Source organism: Ochotona princeps, chromosome 5 (assembly GCF_030435755.1).
Source record: "Ochotona princeps isolate mOchPri1 chromosome 5, mOchPri1.hap1, whole genome shotgun sequence".
Taxonomy (NCBI): domain Eukaryota; kingdom Metazoa; phylum Chordata; class Mammalia; order Lagomorpha; family Ochotonidae; genus Ochotona; species Ochotona princeps.
Window position 1 is genome coordinate 17294476 of NC_080836.1, and position 12237 is coordinate 17306712.

Here is a 12237-nt window from a genome sequence, read left to right on the forward strand (position 1 = left end):
TGTTTTGTGACATACCGAGCGATCTTCCTGTAAGATGTTCAACGTGTTGTTGAGAAAAATGTGGGCTGAAATCACCACAGATGTCTATTGGTTTTTCCAGAAAATAGATAGATAGATAGATAGATAGATAGATAGACAGACAGATAGATTGATCTTTAAAGTGTGGATGCTAAAAAAGATTTATTTAATCTTTATTGGAAAGACAGATATACCAAGAGAAGGAGATACAGAGAGAAAAGATCTTCCACCCGCTGATTCACTCCCCAAGTGATCAAAACGGCTGGAGCTAAGCTGATCTGAAACCAGGAACCAGGAGCTTCTTCTGGGTCTCCCAAATGGGTGCAGGGTCCCACGGATTTGGGCAGTCCTCTACTGCTTTGCCAGGGTACAAACAGGGAGCTAGATGGGAAGTGGAGCAGCCATGACGTGAACTGATGCCTGTGTGAGATCCTGGTGGATTCAAGGCAAGGACTTTTCTGCTAGGCTAGCAAGCCAAGCCCTAGTGATTATATATTTTTAGTCATCACAGTTAAGTTATAAATGGCTTGCATGCCATGTTTGTAATAATAGAGTGTTTTGAAGTTGTTGATAGTTACTCTAACCAGTGAGTTATCTACCTCCTGATACTCTTCTCCTGTTGTCTTCTTTCTGTATGAATAGCTCTCTTTAGCATATTTTACAACACAGGTCTGCTGTTGCAAAATTCTCTCAGCTTTTGTTTGGGAATTTTTTTTTATCTGTGTTTCAAATCTGAAGGATGGTTTTGGTGAATACAGTATGCTAGCCTGGTATCTTTTTTTCCCGTGAGCACTATGAAAATCTCACCTCACTTTCTCTGACCCGTAAGGTTGTTGCTAAAAAGTCTGCAGTCAGGTGAATTGGGATCCTTTTATGTGTTATTTACATCCTTTATCTTGTAGCGCTGAGAATATTCTCTTTGTCTTTAGCCTTGGAGAGCCTGACTATGGTATATGTTCCAGTAGACTTGGCTGAGTTTATTCTGATCAATGACCATTGATCTTCCTGTGCCTGGATTGTTGTATCTTTTTCTACATTTGGGAAATATTCTTTTTTTTCCCCTTCACCATAAGATTGATTTTCTTTCTTTTTTAACATTTATTTTATTTTGATAATGTTTACATAGTTAAGAAGGATGCATGCCCACATGGACCATGGATTAGGGTGGGGAGGGTTGAGGAATAGGGGAAAGTGGATGAGACAACTATTTCCGATCTCATTTTTTTCTTTCTGAATCTGGGGAATGTGGGGAGAGAAGGAGGGAGGGCCATTCCTAGTAGCTCAAACACATCAGTACCTGGGGATGGTGGATGGCCACCTGCTGTTATCCCAAGGTCCCTGATATGGAGCATGTTGCAAGTGTAATGCTTAAGTAGTCTTGATATTTCTGAGATGCTGTTGGCTTCATTGCTCCAAGGCTGAGGATATCCTTCTAAGGTCCATTAGCTGATACAGTTCACCTCACCCAGATGCTTGCTGTCAAAGCTTGGCCAGGAAGGTTATCCAATTTATTCTGCCCTCCTTGGTACTAGAGGTCTTTTTAAGGCCTCAGTGAACTGGTTGTCATGTCCTCCATGTACAACTGAACACTCTGTCTACTGCACAGGCTTGAACAACAGTGCAGACCCAGTTCCAACACATGCACTCCATGATCAGACCACAGATCTTGTGACCTTCTCTGTGATTAGAGTGCTGAGTCCAGTAGTCCAGTTGGGGAGTCCCCAAAGGAACCTTACCAGAGGTGACCCCAGACCTGACTCCTGTGTGTGCCAGCCAGGGCAGAGTATGGTTCAGTCTGTCACCCATATCAGCCTACACACACTGATAGTTGTAGTCATCTGGTCAGTTCTATCTCTGGCTCCGTCTCTTACACAAATCAGATACTGAAGCCCAGGCCTGCCCTGCTCACCACACTCTTGGCCATCACACATACCAGAGGGATCTGCAGCCTAGTCAGAGTGATCCTAGAAACTTCCACCAGGCCCTCTCCCTGTTCTGGTTGCTGTACTTGCCAGTATGTGCAGCAGACTGGTCCAGTCTGTCCTATATCCCATTCGGCTCTTGTTCACGTTAGCCTAGCTCAGCCTGACCAACTATGGGCAGGCACACCCTGCCTCCTCCCAGCCATGGCTTTCATGTGTTCTGGTAGATGGGAGTTGACACCAACAAACCCAGCTCAGGTCTCCCACGTGGGTGGGTGTATTGGTTTGGCCCTGAAAGGTCCTCCAGTTTCCCTCCTTGAAACTACCTGGTCTCAGCCCCCTCATTTACCTGCAAGTGCAGAAGCCTGGTGGAAGCCCCAGGATGTCACTCTGTACCTGTCACATTTCTCCTCAACAGTCCTCCCTCCCATACATCCCCAGATCTTCTTCCCTCAGCAATCCACAGTCCCCATACCCTCAAGAACACAGACCCCCAAGCCCAGTCATCCAGTGGTAGGTTGTGCCACCCTGGGTCCCTGCCTGTCTGTCCAGGGCCCCAGACCCCATCTTCTGGTGTGTTGGCATCTGCTCCCTGCATATCTTTAAAAAAAAAAAAAGAATAGGCAATTATGCTGATGCACTAATTGGTATTATTAACCAGGAACAGAACTCCTGGCAGCTGGTAGCTGCTTTTCTCCCAGAAGTATGACATTTGCTTAGGTACAACGCAATCTAGACAGTTGCCTATAGCTGCGGGAGAAATATTCTTCCAGGATCTCTTTGAATTTGCTTTCTGCACCTTTCATATTTTCAAATCCCTCTTGAATCCCAACAACCCAAATGTTTGCTTTTCTTCATGCTATTCCATATTTCCCCTACACGTCCTCATTTGTCTTGATTCCTTTCTGTTTGCTGTCCTGCAGCGATGGACTTGGTGCACGGAGCCGATAATAACACGTGCGGACTACTTACTGATGGTCAAAAGCCAAAGTTTATTAATAGCATCAGACTTTTCAAAGAATGTTGTCATGTAGTCATCCAGGGAGGAGATCTTGAACCATTTACACCTCAACAGCAAGAGACAGTCCCCCAATATACAACTTGGTGCTCTTGTTCCTCTAGGTCCTTTATGTAAACCCGCAAACCAGGAGTCTCCTGTTCGTTCATCTCCTTATTAACTACTCCCGGGGCCTCGCAGAGGAGATTCAGCCGGCTCTGTCTCCCTCAAACGCCACGAGTCTCAGTGTGCTTCTACACCTTTCTCTACTCCAACTGTTTATTTTCAAATAATTTAGTTTGGAGCACATGGATGACTTCTTGTATTTTGTTTGTTCTGCTACTGGTTGCCTGATATAATATTTTAATTTTGCTTTCCATTGAAGGATTTCCACTGGATTTTTAAAATTTCTTTATGTTCTCTCAATTTTCTTTGAGTTTCCTTTCCACAGTCATTTTGAAATCTTCATCTGAGCATTTGGGAATTTCAACTCCTAGATGATTCAACTCTGGAAGTTTGGCTTTTTTTAGGAGGGCCATGGTTTCCTGGAAGTTCTAAGTTCCTAGGAATTCTAAGTCTGCTGATGTTCTATCAAGCCATGGACTGCTTCTCTTATTGCAACACTAAACAGCACCCTCTGCCATGAGGTACCCCATGTTTACCCCATGTTGATGTGAAATGACTGATTCAATCTTTAAATCCACTTAAAATATTTATTTGTTTTTATTGGAAACTCAGAGCTTCAGGAAAAAGGAGAGATACATAGAGATCTTCTACTCACTGGTTCACTACCCACATGGCAGGAATGGCCAAAGTTGGGCTGGTCTGAAGCTGTGAGCCAGGAGTTCAATGTGAGTAGAGAGGCCCAACGCCTTTCCCAGGTCATAAATAGGGAGCTTATTGTAAGCAGAGCAGCTAACACCCATGTGGGATGCTGATGCCACAGATGGTAGCCCTAGTGTGCTACACCATCATGTTAGCTCCCTGATTCAGTCTTATAATACTCCCCAAACTCAGATTTTTCCCAAGTCTGTATTTGATGTGCTGTGCAGTATGACCCAGAGGAGTGCCCAGGGATAATTTGTCCTTACAATTTTCTCTATAGACCTGCAATAGGTATAGATTTTGTGGCTTTTGGCTACAAATGCCATAATGCTAGAATCTGGACTCCTCCAGTCTCCAAGGGTGGACTGCCTGGCTATAGGACCAAAGCATACCCTACTGTGGCCTTTCTGTGACTGAGATGGGCCCACTGCCCAATACCCCCCCACTAGCCATTGCTGATACTATTTGAGCCATAAGACTGAATAAGCAGGAACATGGTTGGGCATGGAACCAGGATGAGAGGCTCTGTCTAGGGGCACTGACCTGGGGCCAGGTACCCTTAGTATCTGCTCAATGATGGGTTTTATCAACCTAGTGCCTCTTCCAGTACCAGTCCTGTGATTCCTAGGGGTTGGCCTCAGGATAAGAAGGATTGCTAAATGCAGCCTGTTGGCTCCTCAGAGAGGCAGCACTGGGTGTATCCTTGTGGGGCTCTCAGTCACCACGCCCTGTGCAATCTTGGTTGTGCACACCAGGCCTCTAAACAGCTGTAATGATACACCCCAAAGCAAATCTGCCTCACCAGTGTACAGGAGTCCACCTGATAGACTGTGGTGAGTCTTTAGAGTGTCCAGACACTTGCTCTAGGCAGAAGCTGTTAGGATCTGCCCAGCATTAGCCTTTATCAGTCCAGCACTGAGTCTCAAAATACAGCCCAACAGCCCAATGGCTCCTTTCTATATGCCCGAGGCTGGAAAAAAGTAAAAAAAAAAAAAAAAAAAAAAAAAAAAGCCATTTTATGGCCACCCAGACTAGCCCCAAGCTGGTTACACAGTCACAGGTCCCTGTAAAGTCCCTGGGTTGTCTACCCAGTTCAGCAGAGACCAACAGAGACCAAAGAACTTCACAGTTCCATCCTTCCCTTCCCCTCCCCCCTGCCCCAACCCTTGAAAGTCTCTGACGCTGGTAAGTCTAGCAACTCAGTCTTTGCGCACTGGCCAAAGACTAGAGGCTTTTGATCTATATCAGATGCTGGGTCCCGACAAGGCAGGCCCAGCTCCAGGGTCCAAAGTGTGGGCCTAGGCTCCCTCAACTGGCCTTTCCCTGCAGCTGGAGTTTCTCTTCTGTCAACGCTTGAAAGAGGAGTGACAGAAGCCACCTGATTGTGCAGCCTCCAAATATTGAGTCCACAGCAGTGGACCTGAGAGGCTGGGGAGAATCACATTCAACCGAGTTGTTTTGCAGAGTCTAGGACTGGGCTTCCCTCCCTCAACCAGGCAGCTCCTCGGAGCTCTAGGGGAAAGGTGGTGACATGGGAAACTTGTCCCTTCTTTCTTTTTTTTTTTTATTTAAAGATTTATTTATTTTTATTGAAAGGCAGATATACAGAGAGGAGGAGAGATAGAGAGGAAGATCTTCCATCCGATGGTTCACTCCCCAAGTTGCCGCAACAGCTGGAGCTGAGCCAATCCGAAGCCAGGAGCCAGGACCTCTTCCAGGTCTCCCACATGGGGGCAGGGTCCCAAGGCTTTGGGTAGTCCTCAACTGCTTTCCCCGGCCACAGCAGGGAGCTGGATGGGAAGTGGGGCCACCGGGATTAGAACCAATATGAGATCCCGGGCATGCAAGGCGAGGACTTTAACTACCACGCTATCGCGCCGGGCTCATCCATCTTTCTTTTTTTATTCTATGTGATTTTTTTCTTATAGTTACAGTACAGCAAGGTGTTGTGTTCTCTCATCTGGCTTCCACAGCTCTTGGGAAGTTGACTTCGTGTTGTATGGCCTCTCACTCAGCCACCATCTTGGTTCTGGTCTCTCTAATTTCTTACCGAGTCAGCTTTGATAACTTTCATCTCTCTAGGGATTTATACATATTTCAGTGATGTTGTGTAATGTACTGGCTTGAAGTGTTTCATAGTATTCCTTTCAATTGTTTCACTTTCTATAGAGGCAGTAGTGACATCCCTTTCTCATGCCTGTCTTGGATTATTCATGACTTACTTTGTGTGAATCTGTTGAAATTTTTATCATCTTTTCAAGAATCAAAATTCGTTTGTGTCAGTGTTTTCCCTATCCTGCTTATTTATTGATTTTCATTCTGAGCTTTTTTGTTCCTTTCCATTGTTTACTTTGGGCTTGACACATTCTTTCTCTACCTTTTTGAAGTGCAAACTTACATTACTGATCACAAACCTTCCTGCTTCCTAGCTTAAGTATCGGGAGCTGTAGGTTTTCTCCTGGGCACTGCGTTGCGTAAATGCATATACTTTAGTGTGTTTGGTTTGGCTTTGATTTTCTTAGAAGTATTTTGTAATTGATCTTATGACTTCTTTAACCATGGTTGCTTGAAAATATTTGTCTCATGTGTTTGAGAGTTTCTCAAGTTTCCTTTTGCTGATTTCCAGTTTAGTACAAGGACAGCATACGTATTTCATATAACTTCAGTCCTTTGTTTGTAAAGACTACGACCTACCTTGGAATCTAGTCTAGAAACTCCTCCACGTAGACTTGGAAAGATTGTGGTAAGGTGAGCATTCCAATATGTTAAGGAGGTAAAGTTGGTTGATTTCTGTTCAAGTTTCTAATTTCATTTTCTGCTTGCTTCTTCTATTACTGAGAGATGTGATGTGAAATCTCCAGCTGAAATGACTGAACTGTCTGCTTTCTTCCTATAATTGTGTGTTTGCTGCATAGTTGTTATCAAATGCATACACATTTATAATTGTTACATCTTTCTGATATTTGATATTTTTGCTATTGTGGAATTTCACTGTGTATCTTTAGTAATATTTTTTATTGTAAATCCTGCTTTTTCCTGATATCTCTCTATTAAAATCATCTGCATGATGGGTATTTCTTCCCAGCCTTTTACTTTCATTTGATTGTGTCTTTGAGTTAATAGCATTTTTTTAAAAAAACAGCATGTAGTTGGAACTTGCTTTTTTTTTTTAAATTCAAGTGATCATGAATGCCTTTTGATTGAAGGGTTTTGATCCCTCACACTTTAATAAATCATTGATGGCATTTTAGAAAACCCCAACTTACATAAACTAGCTACCACAGGTAGCTGAGGACCAGAAGCTAAAGAAACCGCACAGACACAAGAAGACACAAAGGGTAATTCACTGGGAAGTTTGCAGACAGAAGCATGGTCTCAGGCAGCTTGAGATGATGGATTCTGGCGCGCCAGGCCAGTAGCACTGGTTTATATGTTAAACCAGACAAAAGGGCCCCCAGGGTAACCTAAATGCGCCTGGAATTTTTCAAGAAACCTTAAAAGTACAGATATTCGATGAAGGACATTCCAAGGCCTGGCCTGAAATGCAGGACCAGCACAGCAGTTTATCTCAATGACTTTATTTGTCCCATAAGTTTTGGGACAACCATTGGAGTCACCTGGAGGTAAACACAGCCTTGATGTCCCAAATGGCTGTGAGCTGACCAAGCTGAATCCCTACAATGTCATTTGGACTATTTGTTTGTCTTTTTTCTTTTTGTGTCTCTTTCGCCCCATCTCTGTTCTTCTTTTGTTGCTGTCTGTTGTGATAAGCAAATCTTTTTGTTAAAAAAAAAAAGTGACATTTTAACTACTAATTTATTTCTTAATTATTTTAAATTGTAATTTTCTTAGTGATGGTTTTATGGGTCACAACCTGTATCTTAACTTTTTGCAAGGTACTTCAGTTTATTATAAGTATTCTCGGTAAAATCGAACAACTGATTTTTTTTTTTCAAATAAACTTCCATTGTTTCCCTGCGTCACATGCTTTATATCCAAATGTCATGATTTCACCAGCACAGTGCTGCTTTATGCAGTCACTTCTTTAAACAAATTCATGCAATAAATATCTACTTAGGCAGTCTTATGTTTACTTACGTATTTATCATTTTCAGTGCTTTTCATTCCTTTCTGTAGGTTTCTATTGTCTTTTGTTCTTCAGAAAGGATTCTTGTATTGGCCCAACTCCAAGTTCACTGTTTTCTTCTTCTTCTTCTTCTTCTTCTGTCATGTCTATTCTCAAGCTCATTATTCTTTCTGGTTGTTGCATTTTTTCAGTTCTTTAATTTGGTTCTTTTATTTATTCGGATTTCTTGTTTTTGTTGTTGCATTTTTTTTCAATTCTTTTAGCATAGTCTCCCTTCATTTCTCGTGCACATTTATAATTGCAGCTTTATAACACCTTTGCCATTTCCAACATCTGAATGCAATGAGAATCACTTTCTCCTGACTGCTTTTATTCCAGAATATGAGTTCTATTTCCATTAATTTGTATGTTTTATGTATTTTTTGAAAATTGATATTTTAGATAATATATTGTAGCAAATCTAGATTCTTATGTTTTTTTTTTTAATTTCTGTGCATTTTTGTACTTAAATTATGGAATCTGTCTCTTTAACAGTTTATGGTTACGGTCACTGGTATCTTTGCTCACTTTCCTTTTTTCTGGCAGTTATTTAAAATCTATTTTTTTAGCCTGAGTTTCCTAGCTGGCTTTTCTGTGCCTGCATGGTCAAATCAATGACTTGGGCAGAGACTGTGCTCGGGTATCTTGCATCTGTAACCCTTCCACCCTCTGCCGGTGGATCTGTGTCCTGGCTGGGGGGTGTGTTCAATATTGTGTGGTTTCCCCAAGCTCAGCTTTGGTTTTCACTTTATCTCAAGCTGTCCTGAGTGTCACCCACATGCAGTTTTGCAAACAGCAAAGGCTGCTGTCTAGCCCTTCTAAGACTTTTCCATTTGCAGGGTCTCGCCATACACTCTCAGTGGGTCCATCACTTGCTGTAATGAAGAGAGTGGTCCGCTGACACTGACATGAACTGACAACACTGCTGTGAGGGTCTGTGCTCTGTGTCCACAGGAATTCTTTCCCCAGGCAGCTGGGAGGATGATTTTGTTGGTCAGCCTTGCTTACTGAGCTGGGGTGGAGCTCAGAGCTCCTTGAGCCGGAAGCTCCGACTCCTGCTGATTATACATGGGCTTTGAATGGATTCTCATTAACCAACACTTTTTACTTGATCATTTGCTTTTGTGTAATTTCTAATTCTAAAACTGCAGTTTTAACGATGTTCTAGTTGCTGCAACGAAGAGGATTCACCAACCTCTTCTGGCCACCTCCTCCGGGTGTTTATTTATTCATTTTTTATGTTTGTTTTTGCTTGTTTCAATCCTTTCCTCTTACGGAATTTTAATTTTGTCTCTGATTTTGAGATGGGGATTAACTTCATTGTTTCCTCCAATAGACAATTTCCTAAATTACCGTTGGGTTATTGAACCCATCCCTAGCCTCACCCTGTACCTATGGTGACATTATTGTCATCAGAGAATAAGAGTGTGTTTATTGGTGCAACTGTGGATGAAAATGGCAGGTTAGTCCTCAAAGTAAAAATGAATCAAAATAAGCTGAACATATCTGCTCAGTGCAGTGGCTAAGATTAATCTGTGGAAAACTTCCCAGAAATTATTAATGTTGACGCTATTTGTGATTGTGTTGTGTCTGAATTTGGATCATTTGTGACTCTATATACTTCCCTGTGACATCCTGTCTCCACCTTTTAGGGCTTCTAATCCAAGCTGAATATTTTGATTTTAGCTTCTCTGTCTCTGTTGTATACGTGATCATAAGTGGGAGCCTTCTATAAAGTGGATTTATACCCTTGGAAAGGAGATGCCAAAGAATGAACCCCTCACCCCGTTCCTTGTGTGCTTATGACCTACGACCCAGGGAGCAGGGGCTCACTGGACACCAGATCTGCCAGGGTCTTAGTGTTGGACTTGCCAGCTTTCAGGTTTCTAAGAAATAAATTTATGTTGCTTTCACGTCACCCAGTGTCTGGGAATTTGTTACAGCAGTGAGAACAGGCTAAGACAGTGCAACTGGCAAATAAAAGGCAAATCAACTTTTGGGGGACTTGTTTTTATAACAATGCCCATTACTGGATCATTGAAGGATGATGTTTGTAACAGTTCTTTGTTCACCCTGAGCCCTCTAAAACCCTTGGAGTCAACAAGAACATGTGTCCTATATGGACCTGGGCTTATTCATCTATCGGGCATGTAGGCCTATGTCTGAAATAACAGGAGACAATGTATAAAAAATGTACCATCTATGACATATATTCAATAAATGACAGTCATTCATAGCATTATTGTTAGAATTTATCATATGATTTTTATTTTCAGATATGGTCAATATAAACTCATTTTTAAGTACATCAGCCAGTCCTCAGTGAAATGTTAGGCTTCAGTTTCTGACTCCAACAAGCCAAGGCCCAGACAGACCCTAGTGGGAGGTCACCGCAGGCAGCATTGCTACACTGAGAGTTCAGCTCTGCCTGGGAGCATCAATTGATATTTGCCAGTTGGCTGCCTATGCTGTGGAATGTTTCTGGGTTGTATCATAGGCTTGCTAATAGAAGGAATCTTCTATGCTGTTTATTTGGGCTGGAAGAATGTCTATGCCTGCTGACATGGACAACTTTTCAGGGCTGGCATGCAGGCTTTTGAGATGTGAGTCCAACCTCATCACTTTCTATTTTCTTCAATAAGATTTAATTATTTATTTGAAAGGCAATATGACAGTGGTAAAGAGAGAAACTCACACACACAAAGAGATTGTCCTCTCACAGGCTCACTCCCTAGACAATCACCCAGAACATTGTAAATGCTACCTGATGGCATTATTCAAACAGTATAGCAGCATCCATTAATGGCTTCTGTTTTAGAGGCTTTGCGTAAGGATTAAGAGAAATATAGATACAGATATAGATATTTAAAATGCTTGGTACATAATAGACTTTTAATAATTGGTATAGAGTAAGATGTAAATTGCAATGAATATGGTTGTTTAATGGGTTTCTTTAAGTGTAATTCTCTATTTAGAGTTAAGAATCTTGGATCTAGCTCTAATTAGTTGTGTGCTCATGAACAAATCAGCCTAAACCTATTTTCTCACTTGAAAAATAGATATTTAGCAAAAGGACAAGACATCTCTTTATATATATATATATATATATATATATATATTTTTTTTTTTTTTTTTTAAAAAAAGGAAGCTTTCTTATGCTTCACAGGTTGGAACTTCGGGATACCAGAGAATCCTCCAGAAGCTCAGCCATTAGATTAATACTAACAAGTTAGGGTCGTTAAACTGGTGAAAAACGAATTTGGTAAAAACGAGAATATAAGCAAAGTGGTTTATGCATAGCTGAGTTCATTCCTTGAGCTCCAGTTGCTGTACACCTGAGTCCTGGAAAAAAGTGCTCTTCTGAGCTCCTCCAAAAGGGATTTCTGATGGAGTCTGTCTGACATCTGTCTGACATCTACACATCCAGCATACGCGGAATTAACTGCAACCTTTCCTCCTGGTATAAAAGAAACAGCAAATACATCATCTTTCACCTTGTTTACAACAATATTAAACAGCAGTGTAAACCTACCTGCTGTTGTAATGTTTTAAAAAAAATTAAGAAAAACACCTTTTTGTTGGTCAAAAGATTAAACTTTCCCTGAAAGTAATGTTTCTCCTAATTAAAAAGTTATTAATAACCTACTCTTCAAAGCACTTATTTTAAGTATTGGTATATGGTTGTGTGGAAATGGGTGTGGAGAGGTTGGTAAATGAGAAAGTTTTACTTTGGGGATTTTGAAAGCAATGCTGTGGAATGGATTATCTAGTGCCTTAACCTGCACATCCAGTCTTCAGGATTCCTTTATTTGTTTTGGTGCGTTCAGGGCCTGGCCCACAGCAGCTGCTGAGAAATTTACTGAAAAATAATTAAGGGCTGGAAGTTGTGGGGCTACAGGTGGAGCTGCCGTTCGGACTGCCTTCCCATTATTTTGGAGTGTTGGTTAGAATCCCAGTTACCTCACTTTTTATCTTACTCCATATATATATATATATATATATATATATATATATATATACACACACACACACACACACACACACACACACACACACACACACATCCTATATGAGGAGTGGGGGAAATAGTCATGAAGAAAAGAGACAAATTCTGTACTTCACTTAGTTAATCTAAGTGGGTGATGGTAGAGGTTGAGGAAAGACATTTTCAGCATCTACCATTGAATCAATTCTTTCTGTCCTGTTTCTCTTCCCTAACGTACTGATAGGAAGGTCGTATCTCCATCTTCTGAGAAAATAGAAAGCTAGAGAGAGTGACAACCTTTGTCAAGCTCCCATATTCATATAGGGTCCTAAGGATGCAACTCCACTTCTGTCTGTCTTCAGAG